Source organism: Narcine bancroftii, unplaced genomic scaffold (genome assembly GCF_036971445.1).
Source record: "Narcine bancroftii isolate sNarBan1 unplaced genomic scaffold, sNarBan1.hap1 Scaffold_160, whole genome shotgun sequence".
NCBI classification, from domain to species: Eukaryota; Metazoa; Chordata; class Chondrichthyes; order Torpediniformes; family Narcinidae; genus Narcine; species Narcine bancroftii.
Window position 1 is genome coordinate 9,801,039 of NW_027211895.1, and position 23,827 is coordinate 9,824,865.

Below are 23,827 nucleotides of genomic sequence, written 5' to 3' on the forward strand. Positions count from 1 at the left end.
CAGATATGGGGAATCAGAGGTGGGGAATCAGAGGCAGGTAATCAGATGTGCGGAATCAGAGATGGGGAATCAGAGGCAGGGAATCAGAATCGGAAGCGGGGAGTCAGAGGACGGGAATCAGAGGCCTGGAATAAGATGCTGGGAATAAGAGGCCGGGAATCAGAGGTGGGGAATCAGAGTCCGGGAATCAGAGATGGGGAGTCAGAGGCGGGGAATGAGATATGGAGAATCAGAGGCGGGGAATCAGAGGCGGGGAAACAGAGGTGGGGAATCAGATATGGGGAATCAGAGGTGGCGAATCAAAGGCGGTGAATCAGAGATGGGGAATCAGAGGCGGGGAATCAGAGGCAGGGAATCAAACACGGGGAATCAGAGGCGGGGAATCAGAGCTGGGGAATCAGAGGCTGGGAATCAAAGTTGGGGAATCAGAGGCAGGGAATCAGATATGGGGAAACAGGGGCGGGGAATCAGAGGCGGGGAAACAGAGGCAGGGAATCAGATATGGGGAATCAGAGGCGGGGAATCAGAGGCGGGGAAACAGAGGCGGGGAATCAAACACGGGGAATCAGAGGTGGGGAATCAGAGGTTGGGAATCAGATGCAGGGAATCAGAGGCGGGGAATCAGAGGCGGGGAATCAGAGGCAGGGAATCAGATGTGCGGAATCGGAGATGGGGAATCAGAGGCAGAGAATCAGAGGCGGGGAATCAGAGGCGGGGAATCAGAGGCCGGGAATCAGATATGGGGAAACAGAGGCGGGGAAACAGAGGCAGGGAATCAGATATGGGGAATCAGAGTGGGGAATCAGAGGTTGGGAATCAGAGGCAGGGAATCAGAGGCTTGGAATCAGATGCAGGGAATCAGATGCGGGGAATCAGAGGCGGGGAATCAGAGCTGGGGAATCAGATGCTGGGAATCAAAGTTGGGGAATCAGAGGCAGGGAATCAGATATGGGGAAACAGGGGTGGGGAATCAGAGGCGGGGAAACAGGGGTGGGGAATCAGATATGGGGAATCAGTGGCGGGGAATTAGAGTTGGGGAATCAGAGGCGGGGAATCAGAGGCGGGGAAACAGAGGCGGGGAATCAAACACGGGGAATCAGAGGTGGGGAATCAGAGGTTGGGAATAAGATATGGGGAAACAGAGGTGGGGAATCAGAGGTGGGCAAATAGAGGCGGGGAATCAGATATGGGGAAACAGAGGCGGGGAATCAGAGGCGTGGAAACAGAGGCGGGGAATCAGATATGGGGAATCAGAGGTGGGGAATCAGAGGTTGGGAATCAGAGGCAGGGAATCAGAGGCTGGGAATCAGATGCAGGGAATCAGATGCGGGGATCAGAGGCGGGGAATCAGAGCTGGGGAATCAGAGGTGGGGAATCAGAGTTGGGGAATCAGTGGCGGGGACTTAGATATGGGGAAACAGAGGCGGGGAATCAGAGGCGGGGAAACAGAGGCGGGGAATCAGATATGGGGAATCAGAGGTGGGGAATCAGAGGCAGGGAATCAGATGTGCGGAATCAGAGATGGGCAATCAGAGGCAGGGAATCAGAATCAGAAGCAGGGAATAAGACGCGGGGAATCAGAGGCGGGGAATCAGAGCTGGGGAAGCAGAGGCAGTGAATCCGAGGCGGGGAATCAGAGGCAGGGAATCGGATGTGCGGAAACAGAGATGGGGAATCAGAGGTGGGGAACCAGAGGCGGTGAATCAGACATGGGTAATCAGAGGCGGGGAATCAGAGGCAGGAATTCAGACACGGGGAATCAGAGGCGTGGAATCAGAGCTGGGAAATTAGAGGCAGGGAATCAGAGTTGGGGATTCAGAGGCGGGGAATCAGATATGGGGAAACAGAGGCGGGGAAATAGAGGCGGGCAAATAGAGGCGGGGAATCAGATATGGGGAAACAGAGGCGGGGAATCAGAGGCGGGGAAACAGAGGCGGGGAATCAGATATGGGGAATCAGAGGTGGGGAATCAGAGGTTGGGAATCAGAGGCAGGGAATCAGAGGCTGGGAATCAGATGCAGGGAATCAGATGCGTGGAATCAGAGGCGGGGAATCAGAGCTGGGGAATCAGAGGTGGGGAATCAAAGTTGGGGAATCAGAGGCGGGGACTTAGATATTGGGAAACAGAGGCGGGGAATCAGGCGGGGAAACAGAGGCGGGGAATCAGACATGGGTAATCAGAGGCGGTGAATCAGAGGCAGGAAATCAGACACGGGGAATCAGAGGCGGGGAATCAGAGCTGGGAAATTAAAGGGAGGGAATCAGAGTTGGGGATTCAGAGGCGGGGAATCATTGGCGGGCAAATAGAGGCGGGGAATCAGATATGGGGAAACAGAGGCGGGGAATCAGAGGCGGGGAAACAGAGGCGGGGAATCAGATATGGGGAATCAGAGGTGGGGAATCAGAGGTTGGGAATCAGAGGCAGGGAATCAGAGGCTGGGAATCAGATGCACGGAATCAGATGCGGGGAATCAGAGGTGGCGAATCAGAGCTGGGCAATCAGAGGTGGGGAATCAAAGTTGGGGAATCAGAGGCGGGGACTTAGATATGGGGAAACAGAGGTGGGGAATCAGAGGCGGGGAAACAGAGGCAGGGAATCAGATATGGGGAATCAGAGGTGGGGAATCAGAGGCAGGGAATTAGATGTGCGGAATCAGAAATGGGGAATCAGAGGCAGGGAATCAGAATCAGAAGCAGGGAATCAGAGGCCGGGAATCAGAGGCCGGAATCAGATGCCGGGAATAAGAGGCCGGGAATCAGAGTCCGGGAATCAGAGTCCAGGAATCCGAGATGGGGAATCAGAGGTGGGGAGTGAGATATGGGGAATCAGAGGCGGGGAATCACATGCGGGGAAACAGAGGCTTGGAATCAGATATGGGGAATCAGAAGTGGCGAATCAAAGGCGGTGAATCAGAGATGGGGAATCAGAGGCGGGGAATGAGAGGCAGGGAATCAAACACGGGGAATCAGAGGCGGGGAATCAGAGCTGGGTTATCAGAGGCGGGGAATCAGAGTTGGGGAATCAGAGGCGGGGAATCAGAGCCGGGGAATCAGAGGTGGGGAATCAGAGTCGGGGAATCAGAGGCAGGGAATCGGATGTGCAGAATCAGAGATGGGGAATCAGAGGTGGGGAATCAGAGGCGGTGAATCTGAGATGGGGAATCAGAGGCGGGGAATCAGAGGCAGGATATCAGACACGGGGATTCAGAGGCTGGGAATCAGATGGGGGGAATCAAAGGCGGGGAATCAGAGCTGGGGAATCAGAGGCAGGGAATCAGAGTTGGGGATTCAGAGGCGGGGAATCAGATATGGGGAAACAGAGGCGGGGAATCAGAGGCGGGCAAACAGAGTCGGGGAATTAGATATGGGGAATCAGAGGTGGGGAATCAGAGGTGGTGAATCAGAGATGGGGAATCACAGGCGGGGAATCAGAGGCAGGGAATAGAACGCGGGGAATCAGAGGCAGGGAATCAGAGCTGGGTAATCAGAGGCGGGGAATCATAGTTGGGAATCAGAGGCGGGGAATCAGATATGGGGAAACAGAGGCGGGGAATCAGAGGTGGGGAAACAGAGGCGGGGAATCAGATATGGGGAATCGGATGCGGGGAATCAGAGGCGGGGAATCAGAACTGGGGAATCAGAGGCGGGGAATCAGAGTTGGTGCATCAGAGGTGGGGAATTAGATATGGGGAAACAGAGGCGGGGAATCAGAGGCGGGGAAACAGAGGCGGGGAATCAGATATGGGGAATCAGAGGTGGGGAATCAGAGGCAGGGAATCAGATGTGCGGAATCAGAGATGGGGAATTAGAGGCAGGGAATCAGAATCAGAAGCGGGGAATCAGAGGCCTGGAATCAGATGCTGCGAATAAGAGGCCGGGAATCAGAGATTGGGATTCAAAGGCGGGGAATGAGATATGGAGATTCAGAGGCGGGGAATCAGAGCCGGGGAAACAGAGGTGGGGAATCATATATGGTGAATCAGAGGTGGCGAATCAAAGGCGGTGAATCAGAGATGGGGAATCAGAGGCGGGGAATCAGAGGCAGGGAATCAAACACGAGGAATCAGAGGCGGGGAATCAGAGCTGGGGAATCAGAGGCGGGGAATCAGAGTTGGGGAATCAGAGGCGGGGAATCAGATATGGGGAAACAGAGGCGGGGAATGAGATATGGGGAATCAGAGGTGTGGAATCAGAGGTTGGGAATCAGAGGCATGGAATCAGAGGCGGGGAAACAGAGGCAGGGAATCAGATCTGGGGAATCAGTGGCGGGGAAGTAGAGTTGGGGAATCAGAGGTGGGGAATCAGAGGCGGGGAAACAGAGGCGGGGAATCAAACACGGGGAATCAGAGGTGGGGAATCAGAGGTTGGGAATCAGAGGCAGGGAATCAGAGGCGGGGAATCAGAGGCGGGGAATCAGAGGCAGGGAATCAGATGTGCGGAATCGGAGATGGGGAATCAGAGGCAAGAAATCAGAGGCGGGGAATCAGAGTTGGTGCATCACAGGTGGGGAATTAGATATGGGGAAACAGAGGCGGGGAATCAGAGGCGGGGAAACAGAGGCGGGGAATCAGATATGGGGAATCAGAGGTGGGGAATCAGAGTTTGGGAATAAGAGGCAGGGAATCAGAGGCTTGGAATCAGATGCAGGGAATCAGATGCGGGGAATCAGAGGTGGGGAATCAGAGCTGGGGAATCAGAGGTGGGGAATCAAAGTTGGGGAATCAGAGGCGGGGACTTAGATATGGGGAAACAGAGGTGGGGAATCAGAGGCGGGGAAACAGAGGCAGGGAATCAGATATGGGGAATCAGAGGTGGGGAATCAGAGGCAGGGAATTAGATGTGCGGAATCAGAAATGGGGAATCAGAGGCAGGGAATCAGAATCAGAAGCAGGGAATCAGAGGCCGGGAATCAGAGGCTGGAATCAGATGCCGGGAATAAGAGGCCGGGAATCAGAGTCCGGGAATCAGAGTCCGGGAATCAGAGATGGGGAATCAGAGGCGGGGAGTGAGATATGGGGAATCAGAGGCGGGGAATCACATGCGGGGAAACAGAGGCGAGGAATCAGATATGGGGAATCAGAGGTGGCGAATCAAAGGCGGTGAATCAGAGATGGGGAATCAGAGGCGGGGAATGAGAGGCAGGGAATCAAACACGGGGAATCAGAGGCGGGGAATCAGAGCTGGGTTATCAGAGGCGGGGAATCAGAGTTGGGGAATCAGAGGCGGGGAATCAGAGCCGGGGAATCAGAGGTGGGGAATCAGAGTCGGGGAATCAGAGGCAGGATATCAGACACGGGGATTCAGAGGCTGGGAATCAGACGGGGGGAATCAAAGGCGGGGAATTAGAGCTGGGGAATCAGAGGCAGGGAATCAGAGTTGGGGATTCAGAGGCGGGGAATCAGATATGGGGAAACAGAGGCGGGGAATCAGAGGCGGGCAAACAGAGGCGGGGAATTAGATATGGGGAATCAGAGGTGGGGAATCAGAGCTGGTGAATCAGAGATGGGGAATCACAGGCGGGGAATCAGAGGCAGGGAATAGAACGCGGGGAATCAGAGGCAGGGAATCAGAGCTGGGGAATCAGAGGCGGGGAATCAGAGGCGGGGAAACAGAGGCGGGGAATCAGATATGGGGAATCGGATGCGGGGAATCAGAGGCGGGGAATCAGAGCTGGGGAATCAGAGGCGGGGAATCAGAGTTGGTGCATCAGAGGTGGGGAATTAGATATGGGGAAACAGAGGCGGGGAATCAGAGGCGGGGAAACAGAGGCGGGGAACCAGATATGGGGAATCAGAGGTGGGGAATCAGAGGCGGGGAATCATAGTTGGGAATCAGAGGTGGGGAATCAGATATGGGGAAACAGAGGCGGGGAATCAGAGGCGGGGAAACAGAGGCGGGGAATCAGATATGGGGAATCGGATGCGGGGAATCAGAGGCGGGGAATCAGAGCTGGGGAATCAGAGGCGGGGAATCAGAGTTGGTGCATCACAGGTGGGGAATTAGATATGGGGAAACAGAGGCGGGGAATCAGAGGCGGGGAAACAGAGGCGGGGAATCAGATATGGGGAATCAGAGGTGGGGAATCAGAGGCAGGGAATCAGATGTGCGGAATCAGAGATGGGGAATCAGAGGCAGGGAATCAGAATCAGAAGCGGGGAATCAGAGGCCTGGAATCAGATGCTGGGAATAAGAGGCCGGGAATCAGAGGTGGGGAATCAGAGTCCGGGAATCAGAGATTGGGATTCAAAGGCGGGGAATGAGATATGGAGATTCAGAGGCGGGGTATCAGAGGCGGGGATACAGAGGTGGGGAATCATATATGGGGAATCAGAGGTGGCGAATCAAAGGCGGTGAATCAGAGATGGGGAATCAGAGGCGGGGAATCAGAGGCGGGGATTCAGAGCTGGGGAATCAGAGGCGGGGAATCAGAGTTGGGGAATCAGAGGCGGGGAATCAGATATGGGGAAACAGAGGCGGGGAATCAGATATGGGGAATCAGAGGTGTGGAATCAGAGGTTGGGAATCAGAGGCATGGAATCAGAGGCGGGGAAACAGAGGCAGGGAATCAGATCTGGGGAATCAGTGGCGGGGAAGTAGAGTTGGGGAATCAGAGGCGGGGAATCAGAGGCGGGGAAACAGAGGCGGGGAATCAAACACGGGGAATCAGAGGTGGGGTATCAGAGGTTGGGAATCAGAGGCAGGGAATCAGAGGCGGGGAATCAGAGGCGGGGAATCAGAGGCAGGGAATCAGATGTGCGGAATCGGAGATGGGGAATCAGAGGCAAGAAATCAGAGGCGGGGAATCAGAGGCGGGGAAACAGAGATGGGGAATCAGGGCAGGGAATCAGAGGCAGGGAATCAAACACGGGGAATCAGATATGGGTAATCAGAGGTGGCGAATCAAAGGCGGTGAAACAGAGATGGGGAATCAGGGCAGGGAATCAGAGGCAGGGAATCAAACACGGGGAATCAGAGCTGGGGAATCAGAGGCGGGGAATTAGAGTTGGGGAATCAGAGGAGGGGAATCAGAGGCGGGGAAACAGAGGCGGGGAATCAGATATGGGGAATCAGAGGTGGGGATTCAGAGGTTGGGAATCAGAGGCAGGGAATCAGAGGCGGGGAATCAGAGGCAGGGAATCAGAGGCAGGGAATCAGATGTGCGGAATCGGAGATGGGGAATCAGAGGCAGGGAATCAGAGGCGGGGAATCAGAGGTGGGGAATCAGAGGCCGGGAATCAGATATGGGGAAACAGAGGCGTGGAATCAGAGGCAGGGAAACAGAGGCGGGGAATCAGATATGGGGAATCAGAGGTGGGGAATCAGAGTTTGTGAATCAGAGGCAGGGAATCAGAGGCTTGGAATCAGATGCAGGGAATCAGATGCGGGGAATCAGAGGCGGGGAATCAAAGCTGGGGAATCAGAGGTGGGGAATCAGAGTTGGGGAATCAGAGGCGGGGACTTAGATATTGGGAAACAGAGGCGGGGAATCAGAGGCGGTGAATCAGAGGCGGGGAATCAGAGGCAGGGAATCGGATGTGCAGAATCAGAGATGGGGAATCAGAGGCGGTGAATCAGACATGGGTAATCAGAGGCGGGGAATCAGAGGCAGGAAATCAGACACGGGGAATCAGAGGCGGGGAATTAGAGCTGGGGAATTAGATGCAGGGAATCAGAGTTGGGGATTCAGAGGCGGGGAATCAGATATGGGGAAATAGAGGTGGGGAACCAGAGGTGGGCAAATAGAGGCGGGGAATCCGATATGGGGAAACAGAGGCGGGGAATCAGAGGCAAGAAATAAGACACGGGGTTTCAGAGGCTGGGAATCAGACGGGTGAATCAAAGGCGGGGAATCAGAGCTGGGGAATCAGAGGCAGGGAATCAGAGTTGGGGATTCAGAGGCGGGGAATCAGATATGGGGAAACAGAGGCGGGGAATCAGAGTCGGGCAAACAGAGGCGGTGAATTAGATATGGGGAATCAGAGGTGGGGAATCAGAGGTGGTGAATCAGAGATGGGGAATCACAGTCGGGGAATCAGAGGCAGGGAATAGAACGCGGGGAATCAGAGGCAGGGAATCAGAGTTGGGGCATCAGAGGTTGGGAATTAGATATGGGGAAACAGAGGCGGGGAATCAGAGGCGGGGAAACAGAGGCGGGAAATCAGATATGGGGAATCAGTGGTGGGGAATCAGAGGCTGGGAATCAGATGTGCGGAATCAGAGATGGGGAATCAGAGGCAGGGAATCAGAATCAGAAGCGGGGAATCAGAGGCCGGGAAACAGAGGCGGGGAATCAGATATGGGGAATCAGAGGTGGGGAATCAGAGGCAGGGAATTAGATTTGCGGAATCAGAGATGGGGAATCAGAAGCAGGGAATCAGAGGCCGGGAATCAGAGGCCGGAATCAGATGCCGGGAATAAGAGGCCGGGAATCAGAGGTGGGGAATCAGAGGCGGGGAATGAGAGGCAGGGAATCAGATGTGCGGAATCGGAGATGGTGAATCAGAGGCAGGGAATCAGAGGCGGGGAATCAGAGGCGGGGAATCAGAGGCCGGGAATCAGATATGGGGAAACAGAGGCGGGGAATCAGAGGCGGGGAAACAGAGGCTGGGAATCAGATATGGGGAATCAGAGGTGGGGAATCAGAGGCGGGGAATCAGAGCTGGGGAATCAGAGGTGGGGAATCAAAGTTGGGGAATCAGAGGCGGGGACTTAGATATGGGGAAACAGAGGCGGGGAATCAGACGGGGAAACAGAGTCGGGTATTCAGATATGGGGAATCAGAGGTGGGGAATCAGAGGCAGGGAATTAGATGTGCGGAATCAGAAATGGGGAATCAGAGGCAGGGAATCAGACGAGGGGAATCAAAGGCAGTGAATCAGAGATGGGGAATCAGAGCTGGGGAATCAGAGGCAGGGGATCAAACACGGGGAATCAGAGGCGGGGAATCAGAGCTGGGGAATCAGAGGCGGGGAATCAGAGTTGGGGAATCAGAGGCGGGGAATCAGAGCTGGGGAATCAGAGGTGGGGAATCAGAGTCGGGGAATCAGAGGCAGGGAATCGGATGTGCGGAATCAGAGATGGGGAATCAGAGGTGGGGAATCAGAGGCGGTGAATCTGAGATGGGGAATCAGAGGCGGGGAATCAGAGGCAGGTTATCAGACACGGGGATTCAGAGGCTGGGAATCAGACGAGGGGAATCAAAGGCGGGGAATGAAGCTGGGGAATCAGAGGCAGGGAATCAGAGTTGGGGATTCAGAGGCGGGGAATCAGATATGGGGAAACAGAGGCGGGGAATCAGAGGCGGGCAAACAGAGGCGGGGAATTAGATATGGGGAATCAGTGGTGGGGAATCAGAGGTGGTGAATCAGAGATGGGGAATCACAGGCGGGGAATCAGAGGCAGGGAATAGAATGCGGGGAATCAGAGGCAGGGAATCAGATATGGGGAAACAGAGGCGGGGAATCAGGGGCGGGGAAAAAGAGGCGGGGAATCAGATATGGGGAATCGGATGTGGGGAATCAGAGGCGGGGAATCAGAGCTGTGGAATCAGAGGCGGGGAATCAGAGTTGGGGCATCAGAGGTGGGGAATTAGATATGGGGAAACAGAGGCGGGGAATCAGAGGCGTGGAAACAGAGGCGGGGAATCAGATATGGGGAATCAGAGGTGGGGAATCAGAGGCAGGTAATCAGATGTGCGGAATCAGAGATGGGGAATCAGAGGCAGGGAATCAGAATCAGAAGCGGGGAGTCAGAGGCCGGGAATCAGAGGCCTGGAATCAGATGCTGGGAATAAGAGGCCAGGAATCAGAGGTGGGGAATCAGAGTCCGGGAATCAGAGATGGGGAGTCAGAGGCGGGGAATGTGATATGGAGAATCAGAGGCGGGGAATCAAAGCGGGGAAACAGAGGTGGGGAATCAGATATGGGGAATCAGAGGTGGCGAATCAAAGGCGGTGAATCAGAGATGGGGAATCAGAGGCGGGGAATCAGAGGCAGGGAATCAAACACGGGGAATCAGAGGCGGGGAATCAGAGCTGGGGAATCAGAGGCTGGGAAACAAAGTTGGGGAATCAGAGGCAGGGAATCAGATGTGGGGAAACAGGTGCGGGGAATCAGAGGCGGGGAAACAGAGGCTGGGAATCAGATTTGGGGAATCAGAGGTGGGGAATCAGAGGCGGGGAATCAGAGCTGGGGAATCAGAGGTGGGGAATCAAAGTTGGGGAATCAGAGGCGGGGACTTAGATATGGGGAAACAGAGGCGGGGAATCAGAGACGGGGAAACAGAGGCGGGGATTCAGATATGGGGAGTCAGAGGTGGGGATTCAGAGGCAGGGAATTAGATGTGCGGAATCAGAAATGGGGAATCAGAGGCAGGGAATCAGAATCAGAAGCAGGGAATCAGAGGCCGGGAATCAGAGGCCGGAATCAGATGCCGGTAATAAGAGGTCGGGAATCAGAGGTGGGGAATCAGAGTCCGGGAATCAGAGATGGGGAATCAGAGGCGGGGAATGAGATATGGGGAATCAGAGGCGGGGAATCAGAGGCGGGGAAACAGTGGCGAGGAATCAGATATGGGGAATCAGAGGTGGCGAATCAAAGGCGGTGAATCAGAGATGGGGAATGAGAGCTGGGGAATCAGAGGCAGGGGATCAAACACGGGGAATCAGAGGCGGGGAATCAGAGCTGGGGAATCAGAAGCGGGGAATCACAGTTGGGGAATCAGAGGCGGGGAATCAGAGCTGGGGAATCAGAGGTGGGGAATCAGAGTCGGGGAATCAGAGGCAGGGAATCGGATGTGCGGAATAAGAGATGGGGAATCAGAGGTGGGGAATCAGAGGCGGTGAATCTGAGATGGGGAATCAGAGGCGGGGAATCAGAGGCAGGTTATCAGACACGGGGATTCAGAGGCTGGGAATCAGACGGGGGGAATCAAAGGCGGGGAATGAAGCTGGGGAATCAGAGGCAGGGAATCAGAGTTGGGGATTCAGAGGCGGGGAGTCAGATATGGGGAAACAGAGGCGGGGAATCAGAGGCGGGCAAACAGAGGCGGGGAATTAGATATGGGGAATCAGTGGTGGGGAATCAGAGGTGGTGAATCAGAGATGGGGAATAACAGGCGGGGAATCAGAGGCAGGGAATAGAACGCGGGGAATCAGAGGCAGGGAATCAGAGCTGGGGAATAAGAGGCGGGGAATCATAATTGGGAATCAGAGGCGGGGAATCAGATATGGGGAAACAGAGGCGGGGAATCAGGGGCGGGGAAACAGAGGTGGGGAATCAGATATGGGGAATCGGATGTGGGGAATCAGAGGCGGGGAATCAGAGCTGTGGAATCAGAGGCGGGGAATCAGAGTTGGAGCATCAGAGGTGGGGAATTAGATATGGGGAAACAGAGGCGGGGAATCAGAGGCGTGGAAACAGAGGCGGGGAAACAGATATGGGGAATCAGAGGTGGGGAATCAGAGGCAGGTAATCAGATGTGCGGAATCAGAGATGGGGAATCAGAGGCAGGGAATCAGAATCGGAAGCGGGGAGTCAGAGGACGGGAATCAGAGTCCGGGAATCAGAGATGGGGAATCAGAGGCGGGGAATGAGATATGGGGAATCAGAGGCGGGGAATCAGAGGCGGGGAAACAGTGGCGAGGAATCAGATATGGGGAATCAGAGGTGGCGAATCAAAGGCGGTGAATCAGAGATGGGGAATGAGAGCTGGGGAATCAGAGGCAGGGGATCAAACACGGGGAATCAGAGGCGGGGAATCAGAGCTGGGGAATCAGAAGCGGGGAATCACAGTTGGGGAATCAGAGGCGGGGAATCAGAGCTGGGGAATCAGAGGTGGGGAATCAGAGTCGGGGAATCAGAGGCAGGGAATCGGATGTGCGGAATAAGAGATGGGGAATCAGAGGTGGGGAATCAGAGGCGGTGAATCTGAGATGGGGAATCAGAGGCGGGGAATCAGAGGCAGGTTATCAGACAAGGGGATTCAGAGGCTGGGAATCAGACGGGGGGAATCAAAGGCGGGGAATGAAGCTGGGGAATCAGAGGCAGGGAATCAGAGTTGGGGATTCAGAGGCGGGGAGTCAGATATGGGGAAACAGAGGCGGGGAATCAGAGGCGGGCAAACAGAGGCGGGGAATTAGATATGGGGAATCAGTGGTGGGGAATCAGAGGTGGTGAATCAGAGATGGGGAATAACAGGCGGGGAATCAGAGGCAGGGAATAGAACGCGGGGAATCAGAGGCAGGGAATCAGAGCTGGGGAATAAGAGGCGGGGAATCATAGTTGGGAATCAGAGGCGGGGAATCAGATATGGGGAAACAGAGGCGGGGAATCAGGGGCGGGGAAACAGAGGTGGGGAATCAGATATGGGGAATCGGATGTGGGGAATCAGAGGCGGGGAATCAGAGCTGTGGAATCAGAGGCGGGGAATCAGAGTTGGAGCAAAAGAGGTGGGGAATTAGATATGGGGAAACAGAGGCGGGGAATCAGAGGCGTGGAAACAGAGGCGGGGAATCAGATATGGGGAATCAGAGGTGGGGAATCAGAGGCAGGTAATCAGATGTGCGGAATCAGAGATGGGGAATCAGAGGCAGGGAATCAGAATCGGAAGCGGGGAGTCAGAGGACGGGAATCAGAGGCCTGGAATAAGATGCTGGGAATAAGAGGCCGGGAATCAGAGGTGGGGAATCAGAGTCCGGGAATCAGAGATGGGGAGTCAGAGGCGGGGAATGAGATATGGAGAATCAGAGGCGGGGAATCAGAGGCGGGGAAACAGAGGTGGGGAATCAGATATGGGGAATCAGAGGTGGCGAATCAAAGGCGGCGAATCAGAGATGGGGAATCAGAGGCGGGGAATCAGAGGCAGGGAATCAAACACGGGGAATCAGAGGCGGGGAATCAGAGCTGGGGAATCAGAGGCTGGGAATCAAAGTTGGGGAATCAGAGGCAGGGAATCAGATATGGGGAAACAGGGGCGGGGAATCAGAGGCGGGGAAACAGAGGCAGGGAATCAGATATGGGGAATCAGAGGCGGGGAATCAGAGGCGGGGAAACAGAGGCAGGGAATCAGATGTGCGGAATCGGAGATGGGGAATCAGAGGCAGAGAATCAGAGGCGGGGAATCAGAGGCGGGGAATCAGAGGCCGGGAATCAGATATGGGGAAACAGAGGCGGGGAAACAGAGGCAGGGAATCAGATATGGGGAATCAGAGTGGGGAATCAGAGGTTGGGAATCAGAGGCAGGGAATCAGAGGCTTGGAATCAGATGCAGGGAATCAGATGCGGGGAATCAGAGGCGGGGAATCAGAGCTGGGGAATCAGATGCTGGGAATCAAAGTTGGGGAATCAGAGGCAGGGAATCAGATATGGGGAAACAGGGGTGGGGAATCAGAGGCGGGGAAACAGGGGTGGGGAATCAGATATGGGGAATCAGAGGCGGGGAATTAGAGTTGGGGAATCAGAGGCGGGGAATCAGAGGCGGGGAAACAGAGGCGGGGAATCAAACACGGGGAATCAGAGGTGGGGAATCAGAGGTTGGGAATAAGATATGGGGAAACAGAGGTGGGGAATCAGAGGTGGGCAAATAGAGGCGGGGAATCAGATATGGGGAAACAGAGGCGGGGAATCAGAGGCGTGGAAACAGAGGCGGGGAATCAGATATGGGGAATCAGAGGTGGGGAATCAGAGGTTGGGAATCAGAGGCAGGGAATCAGAGGCTGGGAATCAGATGCAGGGAATCAGATGCGGGGATCAGAGGCGGGGAATCAGAGCTGGGGAATCAGAGGTGGGGAATCAGAGTTGGGGAATCAGTGGCGGGGACTTAGATATGGGGAAACAGAGGCGGGGAATCAGAGGCGGGGAAACAGAGGCGGGGAATCAGATATGGGGAATCAGAGGTGGGGAATCAGAGGCAGGGAATCAGATGTGCGGAATCAGAGATGGGCAATCAGAGGCAGGGAATCAGAATCAGAAGCAGGGAATAAGACGCGGGGAATCAGAGGCGGGGAATCAGAGCTGGGGAAGCAGAGGCAGTGAATCCGAGGCGGGGAATCAGAGGCAGGGAATCGGATGTGCGGAAACAGAGATGGGGAATCAGAGGTGGGGAACCAGAGGCGGTGAATCAGACATGGGTAATCAGAGGCGGGGAATCAGAGGCTGGAATTCAGACACGGGGAATCAGAGGCGTGGAATCAGAGCTGGGAAATTAGAGGCAGGGAATCAGAGTTGGGGATTCAGAGGCGGGGAATCAGATATGGGGAAACAGAGGCGGGGAAATAGAGGCGGGCAAATAGAGGCGGGGAATCAGATATGGGGAAACAGAGGCGGGGAATCAGAGGCGGGGAAACAGAGGCGGGGAATCAGATATGGGGAATCAGAGGTGGGGAATCAGAGGTTGGGAATCAGAGGCAGGGAATCAGAGGCTGGGAATCAGATGCAGGGAATCAGATGCGTGGAATCAGAGGCGGGGAATCAGAGCTGGGGAATCAGAGGTGGGGAATCAAAGTTGGGGAATCAGAGGCGGGGACTTAGATATTGGGAAACAGAGGCGGGGAATCAGGCGGGGAAACAGAGGCGGGGAATCAGACATGGGTAATCAGAGGCGGTGAATCAGAGGCAGGAAATCAGACACGGGGAATCAGAGGCGGGGAATCAGAGCTGGGAAATTAAAGGGAGGGAATCAGAGTTGGGGATTCAGAGGCGGGGAATCATTGGCGGGCAAATAGAGGCGGGGAATCAGATATGGGGAAACAGAGGCGGGGAATCAGAGGCGGGGAAACAGAGGCGGGGAATCAGATATGGGGAATCAGAGGTGGGGAATCAGAGGTTGGGAATCAGAGGCAGGGAATCAGAGGCTGGGAATCAGATGCAGGGAATCAGATGCGGGGAATCAGAGGTGGCGAATCAGAGCTGGGCAATCAGAGGTGGGGAATCAAAGTTGGGGAATCAGAGGCGGGGACTTAGATATGGGGAAACAGAGGTGGGGAATCAGAGGCGGGGAAACAGAGGCAGGGAATCAGATATGGGGAATCAGAGGTGGGGAATCAGAGGCAGGGAATTAGATGTGCGGAATCAGAAATGGGGAATCAGAGGCAGGGAATCAGAATCAGAAGCAGGGAATCAGAGGCCGGGAATCAGAGGCCGGAATCAGATGCCGGGAATAAGAGGCCGGGAATCAGAGTCCGGGAATCAGAGTCCAGGAATCCGAGATGGGGAATCAGAGGTGGGGAGTGAGATATGGGGAATCAGAGGCGGGGAATCACATGCGGGGAAACAGAGGCGAGGAATCAGATATGGGGAATCAGAGGTGGCGAATCAAAGGCGGTGAATCAGAGATGGGGAATCAGAGGCGGGGAATGAGAGGCAGGGAATCAAACACGGGGAATCAGAGGCGGGGAATCAGAGCTGGGTTATCAGAGGCGGGGAATCAGAGTTGGGGAATCAGAGGCGGGGAATCAGAGCCGGGGAATCAGAGGTGGGGAATCAGAGTCGGGGAATCAGAGGCAGGGAATCGGATGTGCGGAATCAGAGATGGGGAATCAGAGGTGGGGAATCAGAGGCGGTGAATCTGAGATGGGGAATCAGAGGCGGGGAATCAGAGGCAGGATATCAGACACGGGGATTCAGAGGCTGGGAATCAGATGGGGGGAATCAAAGGCGGGGAATCAGAGCTGGGGAATCAGAGGCAGGGAATCAGAGTTGGGGATTCAGAGGCGGGGAATCAGATATGGGGAAACAGAGGCGGGGAATCAGAGGCGGGCAAACAGAGTCGGGGAATTAGATATGGGGAATCAGAGGTGGGGAATCAGAGGTGGTGAATCAGAGATGGGGAATCACAGGCGGGGAATCAGAGGCAGGGAATAGAACGCGGGGAATCAGAGGCAGGGAATCAGAGCTGGGTAATCAGAGGCGGGGAATCATAGTTGGGAATCAGAGGCGGGGAATCAGATATGGGGAAACAGAGGCGGGGAATCAGAGGTGGGGAAACAGAGGCGGGGAATCAGATATGGGGAATCGGATGCGGGGAATCAGAGGCGGGGAATCAGAACTGGGGAATCAGAGGCGGGGAATCAGAGTTGGTGCATCAGAGGTGGGGAATTAGATATGGGGAAACAGAGGCGGGGAATCAGAGGCGGGGAAACAGAGGCGGGGAATCAGATATGGGGAATCAGAGGTGGGGAATCAGAGGCAGGGAATCAGATGTGCGGAATCAGAGATGGGGAATTAGAGGCAGGGAATCAGAATCAGAAGCGGGGAATCAGAGGCCTGGAATCAGATGCTGCGAATAAGAGGCCGGGAATCAGAGATTGGGATTCAAAGGCGGGGAATGAGATATGGAGATTCAGAGGCGGGGAATCAGAGCCGGGGAAACAGAGGTGGGGAATCATATATGGGGAATCAGAGGTGGCGAATCAAAGGCGGTGAATCAGAGATGGGGAATCAGAGGCGGGGAATCAGAGGCAGGGAATCAAACACGAGGAATCAGAGGCGGGGAATCAGAGCTGGGGAATCAGAGGCGGGGAATCAGAGTTGGGGAATCAGAGGCGGGGAATCAGATATGGGGAAACAGAGGCGGGGAATGAGATATGGGGAATCAGAGGTGTGGAATCAGAGGTTGGGAATCAGAGGCATTAAATCAGAGGCGGGGAAACAGAGGCAGGGAATCAGATCTGGGGAATCAGTGGCGGGGAAGTAGAGTTGGGGAATCAGAGGTGGGGAATCAGAGGCGGGGAAACAGAGGCGGGGAATCAAACACGGGGAATCAGAGGTGGGGAATCAGAGGTTGGGAATCAGAGGCAGGGAATCAGAGGCGGGGAATCAGAGGCGGGGAATCAGAGGCAGGGAATCAGATGTGCGGAATCGGAGATGGGGAATCAGAGGCAAGAAATCAGAGGCGGGGAATCAGAGTTGGTGCATCACAGGTGGGGAATTAGATATGGGGAAACAGAGGCGGGGAATCAGAGGCGGGGAAACAGAGGCGGGGAATCAGATATGGGGAATCAGAGGTGGGGAATCAGAGTTTGGGAATAAGAGGCAGGGAATCAGAGGCTTGGAATCAGATGCAGGGAATCAGATGCGGGGAATCAGAGGTGGGGAATCAGAGCTGGGGAATCAGAGGTGGGGAATCAAAGTTGGGGAATCAGAGGCGGGGACTTAGATATGGGGAAACAGAGGTGGGGAATCAGAGGCGGGGAAACAGAGGCAGGGAATCAGATATGGGGAATCAGAGGTGGGGAATCAGAGGCAGGGAATTAGATGTGCGGAATCAGAAATGGGGAATCAGAGGCAGGGAATCAGAATCAGAAGCAGGGAATCAGAGGCCGGGAATCAGAGGCTGGAATCAGATGCCGGGAATAAGAGGCCGGGAATCAGAGTCCGGGAATCAGAGTCCGGGAATCAGAGATGGGGAATCAGAGGCGGGGAGTGAGATATGGGGAATCAGAGGCGGGGAATCACATGCGGGGAAACAGAGGCGAGGAATCATATATGGGGAATCAGAGGTGGCGAATCAAAGGCGGTGAATCAGAGATGGGGAATCAGAGGCGGGGAATCAGAGGCGGGGAATCAGAGCTGGGGAATCAGAGGCGGGGAATCAGAGTTGGGGAATCAGAGGCGGGGAATCAGATATGGGGAAACAGAGGCGGGGAATCAGATATGGGGAATCAGAGGTGTGGAATCAGAGGTTGGGAATCAGAGGCATGGAATCAGAGGCGGGGAAACAGAGGCAGGGAATCAGATCTGGGGAATCAGTGGCGGGGAAGTAGAGTTGGGGAATCAGAGGCGGTGAATCAGAGATGGGGAATCAGAGGCGGGGAATGAGAGGCAGGGAATCAAACACGGGGAATCAGAGGCGGGGAATCAGAGCTGGGTTATCAGAGGCGGGGAATCAGAGTTGGGGAATCAGAGGCGGGGAATCAGAGCCGGGGAATCAGAGGTGGGGAATCAGAGTCGGGGAATCAGAGGCAGGATATCAGACACGGGGATTCAGAGGCTGGGAATCAGACGGGGGGAATCAAAGGCGGGGAATTAGAGCTGGGGAATCAGAGGCAGGGAATCAGAGTTGGGGATTCAGAGGCGGGGAATCAGATATGGGGAAACAGAGGCGGGGAATCAGAGGCGGGCAAACAGAGGCGGGGAATTAGATATGGGGAATCAGAGGTGGGGAATCAGAGCTGGTGAATCAGAGATGGGGAATCACAGGCGGGGAATCAGCGGCAGGGAATAGAACGCGGGGAATCAGAGGCAGGGAATCAGAGCTGGGGAATCAGAGGCGGGGAATCAGAGGCGGGGAAACAGAGGCGGGGAATCAGATATGGGGAATCGGATGCGGGGAATCAGAGGCGGGGAATCAGAGCTGGGGAATCAGAGGCGGGGAATCAGAGTTGGTGCATCAGAGGTGGGGAATTAGATATGGGGAAACAGAGGCGGGGAATCAGAGGCGGGGAAACAGAGGCGGGGAACCAGATATGGGGAATCAGAGGTGGGGAATCAGAGGCGGGGAATCATAGTTGGGAATCAGAGGTGGGGAATCAGATATGGGGAAACAGAGGCGGGGAATCAGAGGCGGGGAAACAGAGGCGGGGAATCAGATATGGGGAATCGGATGCGGGGAATCAGAGGCGGGGAATCAGAGCTGGGGAATCAGAGGCGGGGAATCAGAGTTGGTGCATCACAGGTGGGGAATTAGATATGGGGAAACAGAGGCGGGGAATCAGAGGCGGGGAAACAGAGGCGGGGAATCAGATATGGGGAATCAGAGGTGGGGAATCAGAGGCAGGGAATCAGATGTGCGGAATCAGAGATGGGGAATCAGAGGCAGGGAATCAGAATCAGAAGCGGGGAATCAGAGGCCTGGAATCAGATGCTGGGAATAAGAGGCCGGGAATCAGAGGTGGGGAATCAGAGTCCGGGAATCAGAGATTGGGATTCAAAGGCGGGGAATGAGATATGGAGATTCAGAGGCGGGGAATCAGAGGCGGGGATACAGAGGTGGGGAATCATATATGGGGAATCAGAGGTGGCGAATCAAAGGCGGTGAATCAGAGATGGGGAATCAGAGGCGGGGAATCAGAGGCGGGGAATCAGAGCTGGGGAATCAGAGGCGGGGAATCAGAGTTGGGGAATCAGAGGCGGGGAATCAGATATGGGGAAACAGAGGCGGGGAATCAGATATGGGGAATCAGAGGTGTGGAATCAGAGGTTGGGAATCAGAGGCATGGAATCAGAGGCGGGGAAACAGAGGCAGGGAATCAGATCTGGGGAATCAGTGGCGGGGAAGTAGAGTTGGGGAATCAGAGGCGGGGAATCAGAGGCGGGGAAACAGAGGCGGGGAATCAAACACGGGGAATCAGAGGTGGGGTATCAGAGGTTGGGAATCAGAGGCAGGGAATCAGAGGCGGGGAATCAGAGGCGGGGAATCAGAGGCAGGGAATCAGATGTGCGGAATCGGAGATGGGGAATCAGAGGCAAGAAATCAGAGGCGGGGAATCAGAGGCGGGGAAACAGAGATGGGGAATCAGGGCAGGGAATCAGAGGCAGGGAATCAAACACGGGGAATCAGATATGGGTAATCAGAGGTGGCGAATCAAAGGCGGTGAAACAGAGATGGGGAATCAGGGCAGGGAATCAGAGGCAGGGAATCAAACACGGGGAATCAGAGCTGGGGAATCAGAGGCGGGGAATTAGAGTTGGGGAATCAGAGGAGGGGAATCAGAGGCGGGGAAACAGAGGCGGGGAATCAGATATGGGGAATCAGAGGTGGGGATTCAGAGGTTGGGAATCAGAGGCAGGGAATCAGAGGCGGGGAATCAGAGGCAGGGAATCAGAGGCAGGGAATCAGATGTGCGGAATCGGAGATGGGGAATCAGAGGCAGGGAATCAGAGGCGGGGAATCAGAGGTGGGGAATCAGAGGCCGGGAATCAGATATGGGGAAACAGAGGCGTGGAATCAGAGGCAGGGAAACAGAGGCGGGGAATCAGATATGGGGAATCAGAGGTGGGGAATCAGAGTTTGTGAATCAGAGGCAGGGAATCAGAGGCTTGGAATCAGATGCAGGGAATCAGATGCGGGGAATCAGAGGCGGGGAATCAAAGCTGGGGAATCAGAGGTGGGGAATCAGAGTTGGGGAATCAGAGGCGGGGACTTAGATATTGGGAAACAGAGGCAGGGAATCAGAGGCGGTGAATCAGAGGCGGGGAATCAGAGGCAGGGAATCGGATGTGCAGAATCAGAGATGGGGAATCAGAGGCGGTGAATCAGACATGGGTAATCAGAGGCGGGGAATCAGAGGCAGGAAATCAGACACGGGGAATCAGAGGCGGGGAATTAGAGCTGGGGAATTAGATGCAGGGAATCAGAGTTGGGGATTCAGAGGCGGGGAATCAGATATGGGGAAATAGAGGTGGGGAACCAGAGGTGGGCAAATAGAGGCGGGGAATCCGATATGGGGAAACAGAGGCAGGGAATCAGAGGCGTGGAAACAGAGGCGGGGAATCAGATATGGGGAATCAGAGGTGGGGAATCAGAGGTTGGGAATCAGAGGCAGGGAATCAGAGGCTGGGAATCAGATGCAGGGAATCAGATGCGGGGATCAGAGGCGGGGAATCAGAGCTGGGGAATCAGAGGTGGGGAATCAGAGTTGGGGAATCAGAGGCGGGGACTTAGATATGGGGAAACAGAGGCGGGGAATCAGAGGCGGGAAACAGAGGCGGGGAATCAGATATTGTGAATCAGAGGTGGGGAATCAGAGGCGGGGAATCAGATGTGCGGAATCAGAGATGGGTAATCAGAGGCGGGGAATCAGAGGCAGGAAATCAGACATGGGGAATCAGAGGCGGGGAATCAGAGCTGGGAAATTAGAGGCAGGGAATCAGAGTTGGGGATTCAGAGGCGGGGAATCAGATATGGGGAAACAGAGGCGGGGAATCAGGGGCGGGGAAACAGAGGCGGGGAATCAGATATGGGGAATCGGATGTGGGGAATCAGAGGCGGGGAATCATAGCTGTGGAATCAGAGGCGGGGAATCAGAGTTGGGGCATCAGAGGTGGGGAATTAGATATGGGCAAACAGAGGCGGGGAATCAGAGGCGTGGAAACAGAGGCGGGGAATAAGATATGGGGAATCAGAGGTGGGGAATCAGAGGCAGGTAATCAGATGTGCGGAATCAGAGATGGGGAATTAGAGGCAGGGAATCAGAATCAGATGCGGGGAGTCAGAGGCCGGGAATCAGAGGCCTGGAATCAGATGCTGGGAATAAGAGGCCGGGAATCAGAGGTGGGGAATCAGAGTCCGGGAATCAGAGATGGGGAGTCAGAGGCGGGGAATGTGATATGGAGAATCAGAGGCGGGGAATCAGAGGCGGGGAAACAGAGGTGGGGAATCAGATATGGGGAATCAGAGGTGGCGAATCAAAGGCGGTGAATCAGAGATGGGGAATCAGAGGCGGGGAATCAGAGGCAGGGAATCAAACACGGGGAATCAGAGGCGGGGAATCAGAGCTGGGGAATCAGAGGCTGGGAATCAAAGTTGGGGAATCAGAGGCAGGGAATCAGATATGGGGAAACAGGTGCGGGGAATCAGAGGCGGGGAAACAGAGGCTGGGAGTCAGATTTGGGGAATCAGAGGTGGGGAATCAGAGGCGGGGAATCAGAGCTGGGGAATCAGAGGTGGGGAATCAAAGTTGGGGAATCAGAGGCGGGGACTTAGATATCGGGAAACAGAGGCGGGGAATCAGAGACGGGGAAACAGAGGCGGGGATTCAGATATGGGGAGTCAGAGGTGGGGAATCAGAGGCAGGGAATTAGATGTGCGGAATCAGAAATGGGGAATCAGAGGCAGGGAATCAGAATCAGAAGCAGGGAATCAGAGGCCGGGAATCAGAGGCCGGAATCAGATGCCGGGAATAAGAGGTCGGGAATCAGAGGTGGGGAATCAGAGTCGGGGAATCAGAGATGGGGAATCAGAGGTGGGGAATCAGAGGCAGGTAATCAGATGTGCGGAATCAGAGATGGGGAATCAGAGGCAGGGAATCGGATGTGCAGAATCAAAGATGGGGAATCAGAGGCGGTGAATCAGACATGGGTAATCAGAGGCGGGGAATCAGAGGCAGGAAATCAGACACGGGGAATCAGAGGCGGGGAATTAGAGCTGGGGAATTAGATGCAGGGAATCAGAGTTGGGGATTCAGAGGCGGGGAATCAGATATGGGGAAATAGAGGTGGGGAACCAGAGGTGGGCAAATAGAGGCGGGGAATCCGATATGGGGAAACAGAGGCGGGGAATCAGAGGCGTGGAAACAGAGGCGGGGAATCAGATATGGGGAATCAGAGGTGGGGAATCAGAGGTTGGGAATCAGAGGCAGGGAATCAGAGGCTGGGAATCAGATGCAGGGAATCAGATGCGGGGATCAGAGGCGGGGAATCAGAGCTGGGGAATCAGAGGTGGGGAATCAGAGTTGGGGAATCAGAGGCGGGGACTTAGATATGGGGAAACAGAGGCGGGGAATCAGAGGCGGGAAACAGAGGCGGGGAATCAGATATTGTGAATCAGAGGTGGGGAATCAGAGGCGGGGAATCAGATGTGCGGAATCAGAGATGGGTAATCAGAGGCGGGGAATCAGAGGCAGGAAATCAGACATGGGGAATCAGAGGCGGGGAATCAGAGCTGGGAAATTAGAGGCAGGGAATCAGAGTTGGGGATTCAGAGGCGGGGAATCAGATATGGGGAAACAGAGGCGGGGAATCAGGGGCGGGGAAACAGAGGCGGGGAATCAGATATGGGGAATCGGATGTGGGGAATCAGAGGCGGGGAATCAGAGCTGTGGAATCAGAGGCGGGGAATCAGAGTTGGGGCATCAGAGGTGGGGAATTAGATATGGGGAAACAGAGGCGGGGAATCAGAGGCGTGGAAACAGAGGCGGGGAATAAGATATGGGGAATCAGAGGTGGGGAATCAGAGGCAGGTAATCAGATGTGCGGAATCAGAGATGGGGAATTAGAGGCAGGGAATCAGAATCAGATGCGGGGAGTCAGAGGCCGGGAATCAGAGGCCTGGAATCAGATGCTGGGAATAAGAGGCCGGGAATCAGAGGTGGGGAATCAGAGTCCGGGAATCAGAGATGGGGAGTCAGAGGCGGGGAATGTGATATGGAGAATCAGAGGCAGGGAATCAGAGGCGGGGAAACAGAGGTGGGGAATCAGATATGGGGAATCAGAGGTGGCGAATCAAAGGCGGTGAATCAGAGATGGGGAATCAGAGGCGGGGAATCAGAGGCAGGGAATCAAACACGGGGAATCAGAGGCGGGGAATCAGAGCTGGGGAATCAGAGGCTGGGAATCAAAGTTGGGGAATCAGAGGCAGGGAATCAGATATGGGGAAACAGGTGCGGGGAATCAGAGGCGGGGAAACAGAGGCTGGGAGTCAGATTTGGGGAATCAGAGGTGGGGAATCAGAGGCGGGGAATCAGAGCTGGGGAATCAGAGGTGGGGAATCAAAGTTGGGGAATCAGAGGCGGGGACTTAGATATCGGGAAACAGAGGCGGGGAATCAGAGACGGGGAAACAGAGGCGGGGATTCAGATATGGGGAGTCAGAGGTGGGGAATCAGAGGCAGGGAATTAGATGTGCGGAATCAGAAATGGGGAATCAGAGGCAGGGAATCAGAATCAGAAGCAGGGAATCAGAGGCCGGGAATCAGAGGCCGGAAACAGATGCCGGGAATAAGAGGTCGGGAATCAGAGGTGGGGAATCAGACTCCGGGAATCAGAGATGGGGAATCAGAGGCGGGGAATGAGATATGGGGAATCAGAGGCGGGGAATCAGAGGCGGGGAAA